Here is a 16,693-nt window from a genome sequence, read left to right on the forward strand (position 1 = left end):
CTTTAGGGGCTGGTGCTGTGGTGTTATGGGTAAAGCCGCTGCCTGAAGTGCCGGCATCCCATGTGGGCGCCAGTTCAAGTCCTGGCTGCCCCACTTCCAATCCAGCTCTCTACTATAGCCTGGGAAAGCAGTGGAAGATGGCCCAAGTCCTTGGGCCCCTGTACCTGCGTGGGAGACCCAGAAGGAGCTCCTGGCTCCTGGCTTCAGATCAGCTCAGCTCTGGCTGTTGCAGCCAATTTTGGATTGAACCAGAGGAGGTAAAACCTCTCTCTCTCTCTCTCATTCTCCTTCTCTCTTTGTGTAACTCTTACTTTCAAATAAATAAATAAATAAATAAATAAATCTTCAATAAAAAAGAAGAAAATTTTAAGAATATGAGCATAGGCAAAAGCACTTTGTGTACTGGAAAGCACAGGATAAAATGAACTATTATTACCAAACCCTGTCGAGGGCCATGGCACATGGTATTATTAAGGAGAAGGGTCATATACACAAAAGCAAATTTCAGCATTATCTGATCTTGGTATCAGATAAAGATTGTAGACTACAGATAATGATGGTAACGAAATGAGTCATTTTATTGTAGTTTACAAATGGAAGTATAATCATCCTTGTATATATATTTTAAAGTTGATCTTTCCCTATAGTCATTTGCGCAGATTTCAAGACCTACACATGGTATTCTTCATATTTATGGAACATTGTTTTCTGTAATAATACAAAATATGAAGATTGAAATGTTACTTTTGTGACTTTCTCAGTTACTCCATTTGTACTAATATTTATATATTTGATTTATCTCATTTGATTATTATAAATTATTCAGGAGTTGTAATTAATATTATTTGACAAATGAAAGTCAAGTGATTGTCCTCAAACCTCATGGAATGTATGTGGCAAATCTGGGATTTGAAGCAAGTTGTTCAGGTCCTTAATCCTATGCACTCGGCATTGTAGTCTTTCTGTGTTATGCTGGGAATTCCATTCTGTGGCCTGTATTCTTCATTCAGTTTTTAAAATTCGTGCATTCGTTCAACATGGATGCTCCATCATAGAAGGAAACAGGACACATGACTGCTTCTATATTAAATGAATTTATATTTTAGAAGGAATGCAAAGCAGGTGCATTAATATACAAACAAACACACCAATGGAGCGATGGTATGAGTTAACTTTCTGGGTGTAGAGGAGCTGATTGGGAAGATGCTCTGTGTGGAGCTGTGTTATTTGATCTTCTGTACTTCCAAAGCTGTATCTGTTTGAATAGAATGGATTGTTTTATTAGTTTCAACTAGTGATAGAGCTAATTTGCTTTACTACTTTCAACTAGTGATAGGGGTAATTTACAAAGTGAAAACAACAAGCACTTAGGACTGATTTCTTTAAACAGAAACAAGACATAGACCCTAATTAATACTGATCCATGAATTCTTGTGAATAAGACTGATTTGGGAGAAAAGGAAAAAGATAGGCATGTAAAGAGGGCTCTGCTGATTTCGAGGTTGATGCTGCTGTGCCCTGTCTGATAAGGTAACCCCCAGTCTCATGGAGCTATTTAAACTTAAATTAATTAAAAGTAAAAAATCAGTTTCTCAGGCATAGTAGCCACATTTCAAACATCAGCAGCTAAATATGACTAGTGGCTAATACTGGACAGTTTATATAGACTTGTTTCTAGTAGAAAGTAGCAAAATAGATCATTTTTAAATTTTAAAAAAATATTTAGTTATTTGAAAGAGAGAGAGAGAGAGAGAGAAGAGGAGAAGGGAGAGAGAGAGAAGAGAGAGAGAGAGGGAGAGAGAAATCTTTCATCCATGATTCACTCCTCAAATGGTCATAATAGCCAGGGATGGGGCAGTCCAAAGCCACGAGCCAGGAGCTTCATCTGGGTTTCCTACATGGGTGGCAGAGACCCAAGCATTTGGGTCATCTTCCATTGCTTTCCTAGGAGCATCAGCAAGGGGCTCGATTGGAAATGGGTAGCCGGGATGTAAACCAGCATTCATATGGGATGCTGGTGTCACAGGTGGCAGCTTAACCTACTGTGCTACAACGCCAGCCCTGAAATAGGTCATTTTTATGTCTTTTACATATACTTGTATATTCTGCTGTCCATTCACACCTTAGACATAATAATAACTGGCATTTATTGGGCACTTTCTTCATAGGTGCTGGATATTTTAGTAGGCACATAATATATTTGATTCTAGTTTATCCTAACACAGTTTTGTAGATGGGAAGCTAAGGCTCAGACAAAGGTTTTATGTAATTGCCTAAATTATGCTAGGGCTTTGGGTTGATCCCTGTTTTCTTTGATTTCAAAGACAATACTCCTTTGTTTTACAATATTTTCTTTTTATGTAGTCCAGTTAGACCACATCAGGAGATAAAAATGTCAATGCTGTGTCTTAGCATTCAGTTCACTTAAGCTCAACAAACATGATAGACACTCTGCTGCAGGCTGGAGATGTAGTAATAAGTATGAGCATGATACAGTCTTTGACCTCATGGAGCTCAAAATCCAATAGGGAATACATATATATATAAAAGAATAGTTATGATATTATAGGATGATGTCTGATCCAAGACTTGGATCATACCTCCCAGAGCCACTGAAGTGTTTTGGTGGCCTGAGTACCATAGTTAGTACCATAGTCAGATATTTGAAAAAAAAATATATTTAGTATTAGCCAGTTGGACTCAGTTTAGATGTTCCCAGTGTTGCTGGTGACATCCAGGAGCCAGTCAAACCTGTGCCTTCTTCTCTCCCTCAGGCCGGATTAGGGTATTGACTTTGGCCACATCATTGTCATAATTTCACATCCTGCTTGAACTGTTGTTTGTTAGCTCTAACATCCACAATGAATGCAAGCATACTGTTGTCTTCTGTCTTCTTCATGGCGGATTCAGTGGTCAGGGGAGCTTGATCTTGGCATAGTGATCAAGCATATTTTTTCTGGGTGTACTCTTCCAAGAGTATTGGCTGTTGCTCCAGGAGGTATAATGTTTTGGCTGTTAGAAGGAACCAATATGTGGGTGTTGTGGGGATCATTAGTGTGTGTGTGTGTGTATGTATTTGTAGGTGCATTTCAGACTGGGAAAGGATGAATATAATGACTTAATTGACCACAAGCCTATAGAATGTCCAGGAACTATTTACTAAATGAAAAAGTCTGCAATTAAGCAATGAGATATTTAAGGCTATAATTTTTTGAAAATTAAATATCAAACAAAATCCCACCATTATTTGTGACTAAAAAAAAGAACTAACCTGATAGCCTGTGATTTGTCTGTCTTTGGCTGGGCAATGGATAGTGAGCTAGGAATATATTTTCCCATTGTTTGGCTATAGTCAAAACTTGTAAAAGATTTATTAATATGGTATTCTACTAAATACAAAGAGGATTTTAAATATAGTTTTAGGGAGCTTAATTTTGAAAAAGCACTTTTTTTTTCAACATTGCCTTTTATGCTATCTTGGGTATACCCCCTCCCAATTCTGATCAGATAATTGAACAATCTGGTTTTAGATGTAGTGACTAAGTGATTGCATTCTTTGGTATTTCAAAAAATAAAAGTTAGCAAATGATTTCCAAAATGTATTCTGGCATTTCTTAATCTTAAGCAGCACTGTGTTTAACCTCTTCATTGCACCAAACAATGTAGGAAATTATTTAAATAACCATCATGATAGCATAGTTTCTGATCTATGGTAAAGAAGTTCCGTTTTCTTTTAAATTGTTCTGTTACTGGTAAATTTATCAGTCGTGGAATCATTAAAACTAAGAGTGCTGAAGGAAATAACTTCTTATGGAACTCAATCCATATTTCAAATTTCAAATAGTGTCTGCTTCAGAGACTGGCAATGTTTCGAAGTTATCTGAGGATCTTCAATTTAGACTTGACTTGCATAGACTACCATGACTGAAGGCTGTCAAATGAGTGAAGCAGGATGAAATATGATTATTTCTGAGTGCCTGAGGTAATTTTAAGCTCATTAAAAGCATGATCTTCTGTAAAATCAGGTAAATATTTTTGTAGGTTAATGCACAAGTACATTCTTTTTTTTTTTTTTTTTTTTGGCAAAAAAGACTATGCCTCATCATCTTACTTTTTAAATCTTTTCTGTTTCTTGACTTTTTATTTATTTTTTCCAAATAATTGAATAATGAAGCCTTATGGTATGAGATGGACTAGGTTTTAATTTGCTTTGTTATCTCCCATTTTATGTAAGGAATTAATGGCTAAACTGTTGATGCTTAGAACACTGTGATCTTGATGCGTGGTGTGAGGAGGTAACCTGTGTGTTCTTTAGAATTGCTGTAGCAGTGCTCAACTAGGGGGCACCAGTGAACATTTCCGCTGATATTTTGTAAACTAGGCCGCATGCTGTTGACACATATGCACAGGAGAGAAACGTGAATGCTTTGTGAAATCTTAGTACTAAAAATAATTGCCACCTGTATTTATAGCAGTGTTGTCATACCTGAGAAAAGTGGTGGAGAACCTAACCATACAGGAAGAAAAATGTCATCTTGTTAACTGTGGCTGGAGAACTACCCTCTAGAAGTAAGCCCTGGATAAGTCTGTCCAAAGTTAGAGCATGTTGCTAATGGGTTTTTGCCAGTTGTGTAGGCAGAATAGTTAATAATTAAGTCCTGAGATAAATTCTGCCACAGAGAAATATTCTATGGCTAATAATTTGCTGGGTAACAATGAAAATCTGTCCACTATTAGGAAAGGATTGATAATTAAGACTAAAAAATAGAGGCTCACGAGTAAGGAGGTGTTCAAGTTCTGAGACAGTATTTTAGATTCTGTCATAGCCAGTTTTCTTCATTGTTCATTGTGTCAGCACATTTGCTGAAAGGAAACTAGGAAGAGACCATTTTCAGATACCCAAATATAAAGATGTAGAAAAATTCAGCATTTTCTCATATGAAAGTTCTGTGAAAGACCTGCCTTGGCGGGTGGCTGTGCATATGTTTGAGTGGGAGGAAAAAGATAACGGATGCCTTGGAAACTACTAAAATTGTTGCACATGTAGAAAGTTATTTTTCTTTCCATAAAATCAAAAAAAAATTCCAGGATTTCAGTCTCAGTTGACATCTTCCTTGTCATTTACTGATTAAAATATTAGCACATAATGCTTTATTGATTGATTAATTCGTGTGTTGAACAATAGTAATGCCTGTGTATAAGATAGCATATATAGTAGGTATATCTAACACGTATGCCTGTTATTTCTGTAAGTGATCTGACCAATCCTGGGAAAATACGACTGCCGATACAGTGGGCAACATGTCAGTTTCTTTGGTTAAACTTATAATTAAGCTTTACTTTACTTAAAAGCATGTTTTAGAAAGATAGAGATGCAGAACTGCAATTTGTGTTATTTTCTGAGCATTTATTTGGAAAGCAACTGAGACTGTCTTTCCTTGGTCTGATGAAGTGTTAATGTTTGGGGGCTGTGCATTAAAAGAGAGGCATCATATGAGGGAGAACGTGAGTAAAATAAAAATTCTGTGACATTTTATAGGAGAGCTGGTGGTGCTGTAGAATGCTTATAAAGTTGTGCTAAAATTTACTAAACAGCTGGTTATTGCAGGAGCTTATTTAAACCAGCTATTTGTGGTTATGTCTGTTGAGGAAGCTTAAACTTCAACTTTCTCCAGCCACTTAACTGCAGCACGTTGACTTCAGGTCTCTTGTAAGAAAGTCTAAATGTAGGCTGTTGAATAATCCCTTTGAGGGCCCTGTAACTATTTTTATGCCTGGATATGCGTCATCAGTGGGTATTTTCTCTGGTGACTCGCTTACATCAGGTCTCCTACCATACATTCTATCAGTGAGGGACTTATGATTGATGGGAAGCACGGCTGTTGTTTAGCCTTATCTCTGACCTCAGCGAATGGACAACAGGAATTTCCAGGCTGTTAAATTCTCTGAATGCTTGAAGACAGGGGCTCACGGTGTTGATCAAGGCAGGTAGCAGAGTGATTATTCACCAGCAATGATGGGGGAGGGACAAGAGGAGAGAAGGGACGGAGCAGGAGGGGCAGGGAGGGGGAATTCCTTTTGTGAACAGCGGCAGTTCTGGCTCAGCCTGTTCCTTAGCCCTCCTTGGTGGCTGTGTGCGGGGAAAGGTGCATTTCCTGGACCTGACAGAGTGGACAGTCAGACTCTTGTCATGGGCGGCTGGCTCGGACAAACTCCGCAGGGTTGACTCGAGAAGGCATTGGGTTCTCGTGTATTAGTTAAGGTTTTGCTTTTCAAATCGGGCAGATTGATCCATGGGCAACTTGAGCATTCTGATCATGTCTGAGAAGAGAGATTTTGAATTTAAAGGTGTGCCGGTTCGTGATTGTAGATAGGAAAGTAGTGCTGTGGGTAATCTAGCTGATGCTTGGGAATCCATCCGGAAGTGATTTTTAAAGTTCACTTGCACTTCATTTTGCACAGTGCATTTGTGAGTGTGGAAATGAATTAGAACTGAGTATATAAAGATGTTTTCTAATTTTTTTCCCTTTCCCCACGTCTTTCCTACACATGTGTGAATAAGGTTCCTATAATGAAATTCAGTCCTCAGCATTTTAGCAACTACATTTGCTTTTGGATAAGTATTTATCTCCCAAACTTCCTCCAGGCTGTCTTCTCAACTCATCTTCCTTGTCTTCCTCTTCCTCTCTCTTTCCCCAATGCTATTTTGTTTGCAAAAGTAGTTCCTGACCTCTTGCTGAGCTCAGGGAGCCACAAATTCCAGCCATAGGGTGAGGGACACATGGAATCAATCAATGGGCTGTATTTTGCTTGTGTTTATAGGCTATGTTTTCAGTTTTTTAAAATGATGATTAAACAAAATTAAGACGCTCCTTTTAGTGTAATGCCATTACTTCACTTCATTTAGGTAAAAGATTTTCTTATCTTTTCTAGTTCTTTATGAAAAAATTTTTTTCACCAGTTTTATTCTGTTTTCCCCTGGTACAATGTCTTTATCCTCTTCATTTAACAGGTTACCAAGGTTACTTGCCACTGGAACTTCTTTCCCCCTAAGGAACCAAATTATGAGATATATCCTAAAGTCTGGTTCCCTCAAGCAGATGTTGTATAGGATTAAAAAGAATACCCTAGTAGAAAGATAATTTATTCCTATCTGTTTTGTCACATATAGTTCCATTAAGTGGGCATGAACAATTATAATTTTTATTAACCTCATTTTAAGTTAGCTTGCTTAATGGTAAAAGTCTGTTCCCTAAGTCATGTTGTTTCAGTTTTAGCCATTTAAAATTCAAATGATCAAAGGAGTGAGAAGAATGAAGCTTACCTACAAAAGAGCTTTCCTTTCAAAAACTTGCTTCTGGAATGGGCAGGATGACTCATGACAAGCAATTTATGATTTGAAATTTGTGAAAGATTAAAAATCAGAACTCCATGAATTTTGAGTCATTAGGAGTTGAATGAATTAAACCTTCATCATGTGTCTAATTAAAAGAAAATCATTAAAATATTGGTGAGATCCATTGTTTATGTTTCCTTCATTGTACTGTCCCCCAGGGGTCATTGGTGACTAGCTCTGCTGTGATCCTAAGGGCAACGTTATGTGCCAAAGACCCACTCAGGAGTTAGTTCATATGCTACCATTCTTCTTGGCCCTACATTATAAGAGATGTTATTAGAAGCTATAAAATTCTTCTTCCTTTCTTTATGCTGTTATGGGGAGGAGTGTGAGGGCAGAGCCAAACACGTAGGAGGGTTCTGTATTCTTCATTAAAAATATATTTCACAGAAGATTATAGTTTGTGTGGGAGGGAAATAGCTGCTTGTCTATTGATTGCATTGTGTGTATTCCGTATAAGAACTATTTGAGTTTGGGCAGGACAGCCTAGTTTTGATCATATGATGGCTGCTTCTGTTTGGAGAAGAGAATTTAATTTCAAGGCTGCATGCTGATGGACAACAGTAATTGTTCCTTTTTTGGCAAAGCTTAGCGTGGAATCTGCTTTGGTATTTTTATAACTACCTATGCAGATCTTTTCTCTGAAACATTTTCTTTCACCACATGCAGAGCTTTTAGTGATCTTAAAACTGTGAAATTCCAAAGGTGGGAAATCTAATGATGTCAGTGTATGGTGCTATGTGAACCTAAGTTAGCAAAATCCTTGCTTGAGGTGAGACCTTTCTGAGTGTGAGAGAGAGCAGATTCCACACTGTGTGCAGATTCCACTGTGTACTTGGTTTCTATGGAGGCACTTTTATTACTTATGTATAATCAGACTGTCTGAGTGTAGTATGAGTGATTGGCTTATCAGCTTTGGTAGGTGCAGCCAGTGGAGTTTCCTGGTTAATATGTGATCCTTTCATTATAGTTCCTGTTATGTTGCAGGTCTTCTGAAGAAAGATGCAAATGCTAGAGACCAGCCTAAAACGTTGTGATAATGTGACACTAAATTTTACCATTTCCTATTAACATTACTCCAGTATTACATAAGCAGAAAAGAGAAGCCCTTAAAATTACCTACAGTTAAAATGAACCTGACAGTGTCAGACCAATTGATGACCCATTTATAAAGCTCAATCTAGGAAGGTATCAAGTATTTTGTTTGGTAAATGTTTCTTCTCCTTACCTGTGTAGATAGTGAATTAATATTGGATGACTTCTTAGTTTTATGAATTCTTCTTGGTGATTAATCACATTGAAGTTCTTCCATGTTTACTGTAGATATTTTAAGATGAGGACTGAGTCCTACTAAATGAATGGGCTCTGTGCTCAAAATCACCCACTGTATTTACAGCAGCTAGTGGCAAGCTCTACTGCTGAGTGCTTATCTGCTGGGACTTAGGCTCTGACCTTACCACAGGTATGACACCAAGTGAGAGCCTGGTGTCTCTGGGCAGAGTCCTTTTGTATCTCTGATAAGGGTATCAAACTCTTGTAATTAGTTAGGGCAGCTTTTGCAGCTTTGACTGTGTTGTCTTAATCTCCCCTGTGACAGAGGTTGGCCCTGGCCCCCAGCGACTGATACTTAGATCCACCATAAGGAGCTCAGGTTTCTACAACAAGATGTCATCATCTGAGTCAGCAGGGTTAGCAGCTCATGCTCAGTAGTGGCCTTAGGAAGGCCTGTCACAGAGCAGGAGTTTGGGCGCTCTGCAAGAGACACATATCATGGGGGAGATATGGTGCTTAGAGAGACAGATATACTTTAGTGGAAATGTTTCGTTCTACTGCTTTCCCTTGGGAGAAGACATAGTACCTATAAGAGACGGAGCTCTGTAGGTCTGACTGTCCTGAGAGCTGAACTCAGGACTTCAGAGGCCATGTTTTTGAACACAGATATTGGAACTCAAGTTCACTAATTTTCACCAAAGGTGTTTGTCTAACTTCACTCAGGTTCAGTGATACTATCTGATGGCCTCATAGCTAGAGGAAGCCCTGAGTATCCTCTATCTTGTGTAGGGGGATTCTTGTTATGTCTCAAATGGGTTATATTCTTCATGCAGAATTTTATTTAAAAATGCAGGCATTTGGTATAATGGTTAAGTCACTGCTTGAGATGCCTGCACCCAACGTCATTCTTGGAGTCTGGGTTCTGCTCCTGATTCCAGCTTCTTGCTAACACAGGAAGGCAGCAGTGATGGCTCAAGTATTTGAGCCCCTGCCATCCATGTGGGAGATCTAATTTGAGTTCCGGGCTCCTGGTTTCATTTGGGGAGTCACCCAGGTGTATGTCTCTCTCTCTCTCTGCCTTTCAAATAAAATGAAAATAAGTAAAGAAAAAATTTTAAATATGCTTCCTTTCAGTTGTTTTACTGGACACTTGAAATTCTTGACTTGGAGACTTATGGATATTTAAATAACTAATTGCCCACAACTGCTTTATTTTCTATAAAATCGCAGTCTGACCCCTGTGGTGAACTAAGTAAGGCCATCTCCAAAGTTGCTTCCTTCTCTGTTATTTAGGTTGCACTTATTTGAGTAGAGAGGTATTCATAAAGCCACATGGCATGGTCCACTGAAGAATTTATCTTCCTTCTGAGGGAAAAAGTTAAAGAGAGCTAAGAATGTACTCGTATAGTACCAATGAACAAGAATCTATGCACTGTCACTATAAAGCATAAGCTAAAAAAAAAAAAAAAAAAACTTCTGTTCTCAATTAGCTTGAGTCAAGAATGGGGAGAGAATGGTGTATGGCTCATGTTGGATCCAATCACAGTACTAGAGATGGCAAAGATGACTTCACTTGAAACCCAGTGGTTCCAGGAATGAGGGTCCCAAACATGGAGAAAGGAAAGACTGAAACTGCTGGGGAGGAGATAGATTTTATATGAGGGTACTTAAAAAGTCTGTGGAAGGGGCCGGCACTGTGGCATAGTAGGTAAAGCTGCTGCCTGCAGTGCTGGCATCCCATATGGCAGCTAGTTCGAGTCCTAGCTGCTCCACTTCTGATCCAGTTCTCTACTATGGCCTGGGAATGCAGCAAAAGATGGCCCAAGTCCTTGGGCCCCTGCACCCATATGGGAGACCTGGAAGAAGCTCCTGGCTCCTGGCTTCAGATTGGCCCAGATCCAGCTGTTGCATCTAATTGGGGAGTGAGCCAGTGGATGGAAGATCTCTGTCTCTCTCTGCCTCTTCTTCTCTGTAACTCTGCCTTTCAAACAAATAAATAAATCTTATGAAAAAAAGTTTGTGGGAAATGAAATTAAAAGATAAGTTTGTTTTGGTGCAAAAGTTTTCAAGATCCTCTCATAGTTTTCCATAACACACATTTTCTCTGACCTTCTTGAAGATCCCTGATATGCGTCAATTTCAGAACTACAAAATAGACTTGGTTCCTTTTTTAACAAACGTTTTGAAGTGCTCTCTCTAACTGCTCTGACGATAGGGGTATGAGGAACCTACAGTTGGGATTGTGACCCTGAGTTGTGTATGGGTATGATGGGTGGGAGGAGTCAAGGTAGAGCTTAGTTGTGGACTGAACTTGGCCTGGAGACGAAGACCCTTAGGCAGGTCTGAGGGGGTGTAGGCCAGTTTTCCCTATCTGTAATGAAAAGCTTAAGCAAAGGTTTCTCTTTTATGTGGAAAACTGTCTCAAAGGAAGGGGCCAAATGCCTTTAAAGGTGCAAGCCTCCAGGCCTCAGAGAACCTGGGCTTTTAATGGCAAGTAAGGATCTCCGAGAAGAGAGGCTCCTTTGTCATCAATGTAGGCCACGTTGGTGACTGAGTCTGGTGGCAAAGGCTTCCTGTCAGCTCCACTTGACACTCAGCTGTCTGTTCCCACGGGAGGGTCCGATTCCCCCCTGGCCTTTGTTTCTTCTCCTTGGAATTATGTTTTTGGTGAGACTTCACCTCCTGGGGTGGGATACGAGTTGTGGGAATTTTGGTCCTGGTCAGAATAATCATCTGAAATGTCTTCATATTCTGCTGTGTTTGCTGGTGGGAACTGGTCTCTATTGGAGAGAGAGCAAAAAGGGAATATGAGAGCTGAATTTTGAATGCTGGGAAACATTCTTGCTTTGGGGACAAGAAGAGCTGAATCTAATAAAGGAGACTAAGAAGTGAGAGGCGGAACCAGCAAAAGTGCAGTAATAGGAGAGATGGATTATCTTGTTAAAATATTATCAATTTCCTTCATTTACAGTATACTACAGATGTTCTCTCTGATGGATCCTGTGCATGCTTCTCTGGATGTAATATTAAGCCAGACATAGTCATGTCCACAAAGAGTTCCTTGGAAGTGAGATCAAAGCCCAGGTGGTGCTATGAGTGATGTTTGCTGTGATTCCAGCTTAGTCCAGGGAAACAAGGATAGCAGCCAATGAGTGGAGGTACTGGTGAGCCCCATTTGGAGAGGGCCATGAGAGGATCAGATGAGGAACCTGAGAGTGTCACTGAGATGTATGACTTTGTGTGCCCGGGGTTGCTGAAACAGCTGAAGTCAGATGGCTTGGGATGGGTGAGATTAAGGGACCACAAGTGAACGTAAGGGCAAGGAGTCACTTCAGCAGCTGTGAGAAGTGAAAAGATGGAATGAAAGGAGTCTGGCATTAGCAAATAGAGATCTGAGTTTGCAACAGAGGAGAAGGAGCAGGCCCACTATTGGAATGTGAGTAAAGGGCTCAAGTGGTTGGATGGTGGAGTTTATTCTAACCGTAGCTCATGGGATAATCATCTCCAAGTCACTATGCCTCTTAGGTGCAGCATCCATATTCTTCCTCAGAAACATCCTCGACTGTGTATTTCAGCTGCCCCTACATCATCACACCTAACCTACCACTACAGCTTCTCAGACGGTGATCAGTTCCTCATTCCATTGCAAGGGTCACCTTCGTAAAATACCATTTTTAAAAGGTTACTGTGCAGATTTGAAGCCTTCACTGTCTGCTCGTTGGCAACAGGTAAAAGGATATGCTCCTCTACAAATGAAGAAATCTCCATTTTCATGGGATTGAATAATTTACTGAGCTTCATATACATCATGTGATTGAGTGCTTACAGAGCGCATATGGTGAGTAAAGTGTCTTTGTAGATGTATAAGTGACATAATAAAGGCTCAGTTTGGTTAAGTTTTATGCTCAGGGACACACAGTTCATGAGTGGCAGAGCCAAGATCAGATGTTGGACCTTCTGAGTTGGCGTACAAGATGCTGTGTACTGCATGATGTGGCATCATCTCCATTTTAACACTAGGCTTTCTGTGATCAGGAGCTGTGCCTTCGGTCCCAGTAGGATTGCAGAGAGCTCGCAGCGTCCCCACAGTCTCTTTTCTGTCACCACTCAGGAGTTGTGATCCAGGACTGTCAACTGAGACGCATTTCCTGGCTGATTTTCCCTTAGATTGGGAAAAGCCTGTCTCCTGCCAGGACATCTGGGGAGGCACAGAAAACACTCTGTACTTCCCTGATGTCATCCTCAGTGCCTGCCTGCCTCATATGGAACTTGGAGAAGGTTGTCACTGACTGGTTTATGGATGGATTTTTTTTTTTGACTGCTGCCAGAACTGTCTCTTTCTCCTTCAACCTCTCTCTCGAGTAAGGTGTACCTCAGAAACAGACCGTGAATTGCTGTCTAGAGGAACTGCTGTCTGAATACTTGTTTCAAAATGTACTCAGTTTTTCTGTTAATGACTGTGCGAATTGGTTAACCATTTAGATAGAAACCATTTTGGAAGACACTGTATACAGAAGGGTGCAGAACTGTGCTTTGAAATACATGTTAAATTTAGGAACATTTGTTAGCAGTGCAATGATTAATGAGGCTGTGTTAACATGAATTTAGAGTACACTCTGTTTCTGTCATTTTCTTGTTGCACTGAAGCCACCGTTATTTGGATTTTGATGGATTTTTTGGAGGCAATTTCCTGCATTAAAAGTTTAAATGATATTAAAAAAGCCTGACAATTGTCTAGAATAATATATTGCACGAGTGCTCTGTTGCCTTTTCAGCTGTTCTTAAACCACTCCCCCCAACACACACAAATTCCAGCATCTGTTTCAAAAATATGACTCTGCATCTTCTCAGTCAGTGTTCCATGAAGAGATGTATCTTTCCAGTGGTCCAAGGCTAAGGAAGAATGATGGGAATACTTTTTATAAGCCCATGTTACACTCATTGTTTTCCACCTTTGCAATGGTGTATTCTTCTTGGGAACCATAGAAGAGTTCTTCAATGCTGAGGTACTTGTATCTTAATTTTCAAGTGCCCTTTGTATGGTTGAATGAGAAAGTTGGTAAATGTATAGGGTAGGAGTACAAATGAATCAACTGCCAAACTCTGGAATTCTTTCCCTCTTTCTCTAGTCAAAGCTGGAATGATATCTGTTATGGAGAAATGAGGTACAATTTGGACTTTTGTGATAAGACATTATAGGAAAGCAACTAAGTGTGTAAATTCTAAATAGTGTTCAGTGGAAATATTTGTGAAATGGACTGTCAATCTTGAATTGTTGATGCTATATGATTTATTTTTTAGGTAATTAAAAAAGATTATTCATTGGAATTCTCATTGGAAAATCTGTTATATTATGAGCATATTTTATTCACTGGGCCTTAGTGACAATTAGCTGGCCAGCTAATAAAAACTGAATAATTAAAGAGATTATTCTTAATGAAAAATAATTAGTTATACTTGTACTGTATGAGTTTACTAGTATGCATGTTGGACTGCACACTAAATTTTAAAAATTTAAACTTACGAAGTTTTAAAAGAACAGTTTATATTTTAAGTATAAACAGTAATAGAGGTAGACTGCTTGTGGAATCTGGTGACGAAGAAAAGAAATAGGCAAAATTCATACTTTTGTAGGTGCTGTTATGCTCTCTTTTTAGAGACCCCATATGATATACTCTGTAATTGAATTTTTCAAAAAGTGCTTAGTTTAGTTGTATTTCACCATGTTGTTTTCTCCTGCCTGTGGAATGACTCTGGGTATCAGTGGTGCTCAGTTTGAAATCATTCTAACTTGCTCTGGCCTTGTGTATTCTTTGAAGGTGCCCTGTAGCGTATTCATTTCCATTTTTGGCTCCCAGTGATGCAGGCTGTCATCACCGCACCTGCGCACTAGGGACTCGTCTACCTTGAATTGATCTTGTACGCTACTCTCAAGTTAATTTTACAATAACTGTCTTTCAGCACCCCTCTTCCCTGCTCAAAATTCTTCAGGGGGTCTTTATTGTCCACAGGATGAGAGGCAGCTTAGAGTCACAAAAATAGCACAGGAAATGGAATCCACAGACCTGCTTTCAATTGTTTGGCTTTTAACTTGCTTTGTGCCCCCTGGAAACATTAAAAATCTTGAAATTCACCTATATTTACCAAGGATCTCAAGTCCCTCACCTCCTATATATCTTGCCAAAGCCAGAGACCATTCTTTTTTTTTTTTCTTTTGTGACATTTGCTTCTTTTTTTTAAACATTTATTTAATAAATATAAATTTCCAAAGTACAGCTTATGGATTACAATGGCTTTTCCCCCCTATAACTTCCCTCCCACCCGCAACCCTCCCATCTCCTGTTCCCTCTCCCATTCCATTCACATCAAGATTCATTTTCTTTTCTTTTTTTTTTTTTTTTTTTTGACAGGCAGAGTGGACAGTGAGAGAGAGAGACAGAGAGAAAGGTCTTCCTTTGCCATTGGTTCACCCTCCAATGGCCGCCACGGCCGGCGCGCTGCGGCCGGCGCACCGCGCTGATCCGATGGCAGGAGCCAGGAGCCAGGTGCTTTTCCTGGTCTCCCATGGGGTGCAGGGCCCAAGCACCTGGGCCATCCTCCACTGCACTCCCTGGCCACAGCAGAGGGCTGGCCTGGAAGAGGGGCAACCGGGACAGAATCTGGCGCCCTGACCGGGACTAGAACCCGGTGTGCCGGCGCCGCTAGGCGGAGGATTAGCCTAGTGAGCCGCGGCGCCGGCTAAGATTCATTTTCAATTATCTTTATATATGTAAGATCAGTTTAGTATATATTAAGTAAAGATTTCAACAGTTTGCACCCACACAGAAACACAAAATGTAAAATACTGTTTGAGTACTAGTTATAGCATTAATTTACATTGTACAACACATTAAGGACAGAGATAGCCACAAAAACAATCAAATACCTTGGAATAAACTTAACCAAGGATGTTAAAGATCTCTACGATGAAAATTACAAAATCTTAAAGAAAGAAATAGAAGAGGATTCCAAAAAATGGAAAAATCTTCCATGCTCATGGATTGGAAGAATCAATATAATCAAAATGTCCATTCTCCCAAAAGCAATTTATACATTCAATGCAATATCAATCAAAATACCAAAGACATTCTTCTGAGATCTGGAAAAAATTATGCTAAAATTCATATGGAGACACAGGAGACCTCGAACAGCTAAAGCAATCTTGTACAACAAAAACAAAGCCAGAGGCATCACAATACTAGATTTCAGGACATACTACAGGGCAGTTATAATCCAAACAGCATGGTACTGGTACAGAAAAAGATGGGTAGACCAATGAAACAGAATTGAAACACCAGAAATCAATCCAAACATCTACAGTGATCATTCTTGGTCTTCACCTTTTAACCTTTAAATCACTGGGAACAGTTGACCATCCATGCTGTGTTTGATGAAACGCCTGATTCTCTTAGGCTCCACGACATTACGCTTGGCATCTGTGCTCCTGTGTCGCCCTCTCAGCCTTCTCTGCAGGCCTTCCCTTAAGTGCTGTAATCTCAGAGTTCTATCCTAAATCCCCTTATCTTCTTTACCTAACTCTCTTCTTAGAAAATGTCAAATAATTACATGGCTTCAAAGATCATCAATATGCTGATAATTTTCAAAGTTTCACAGGTGTCCATGATGAATACATCTGAACCCTGAGTCCCCAACATTTATCCTTCCTACATGTATGCACTTGACGTTGCAGCGGACATATCAAAATTAAGACGGATGAAGGGAACTACAGTGTCCTTCTGCAACATCTCTGCTCTCTCCCCAGACATTCTCATGCCAATTAATAGATTTGTTATGCACCATCCCATTGCTCAAACTCCAATTCTGAAACCCATCCTTGATTTCTCTCCTTTCCCCCAGCTTCAGTTTCAGTCTGGTAAGTCCCTCTGACTCTCACTCCAAAATAGATGCTGACTATCATGTCTTCTTATGCTCGCCTCTGCCATAGCCTCAGTGTAAGCCATCAGCATTTGGCTTAGTCTGCTGCAG

The 16,693-nt window shown here is 39.8% G+C and overlaps 1 protein-coding gene across 25 annotated transcripts in view; it reads left to right on the forward strand.

Annotated features, from left to right (window-relative positions):
• Positions 1-16,693, forward strand: part of HIVEP2 (HIVEP zinc finger 2) — a 216,982-nt gene that overhangs the window by 57,950 nt on the left and 142,339 nt on the right. Inside the window, exon 1 of one of the 25 annotated variants that reach the window (XM_070073479.1) lies at positions 5,794-5,984. The exons of 23 other annotated variants lie outside the window; for them this stretch is intronic. The gene's annotated coding sequence lies outside the window, so the exon portion shown is untranslated. Of the gene's footprint in view, positions 1-5,793; positions 5,985-12,396; positions 12,507-16,693 lie in introns of those variants that run through there. One more of the 25 variants, XM_070073478.1, reaches the window with a different exon arrangement.

Source organism: Oryctolagus cuniculus, chromosome 5 (genome assembly GCF_964237555.1).
Source record: "Oryctolagus cuniculus chromosome 5, mOryCun1.1, whole genome shotgun sequence".
NCBI classification, from domain to species: Eukaryota; Metazoa; Chordata; class Mammalia; order Lagomorpha; family Leporidae; genus Oryctolagus; species Oryctolagus cuniculus.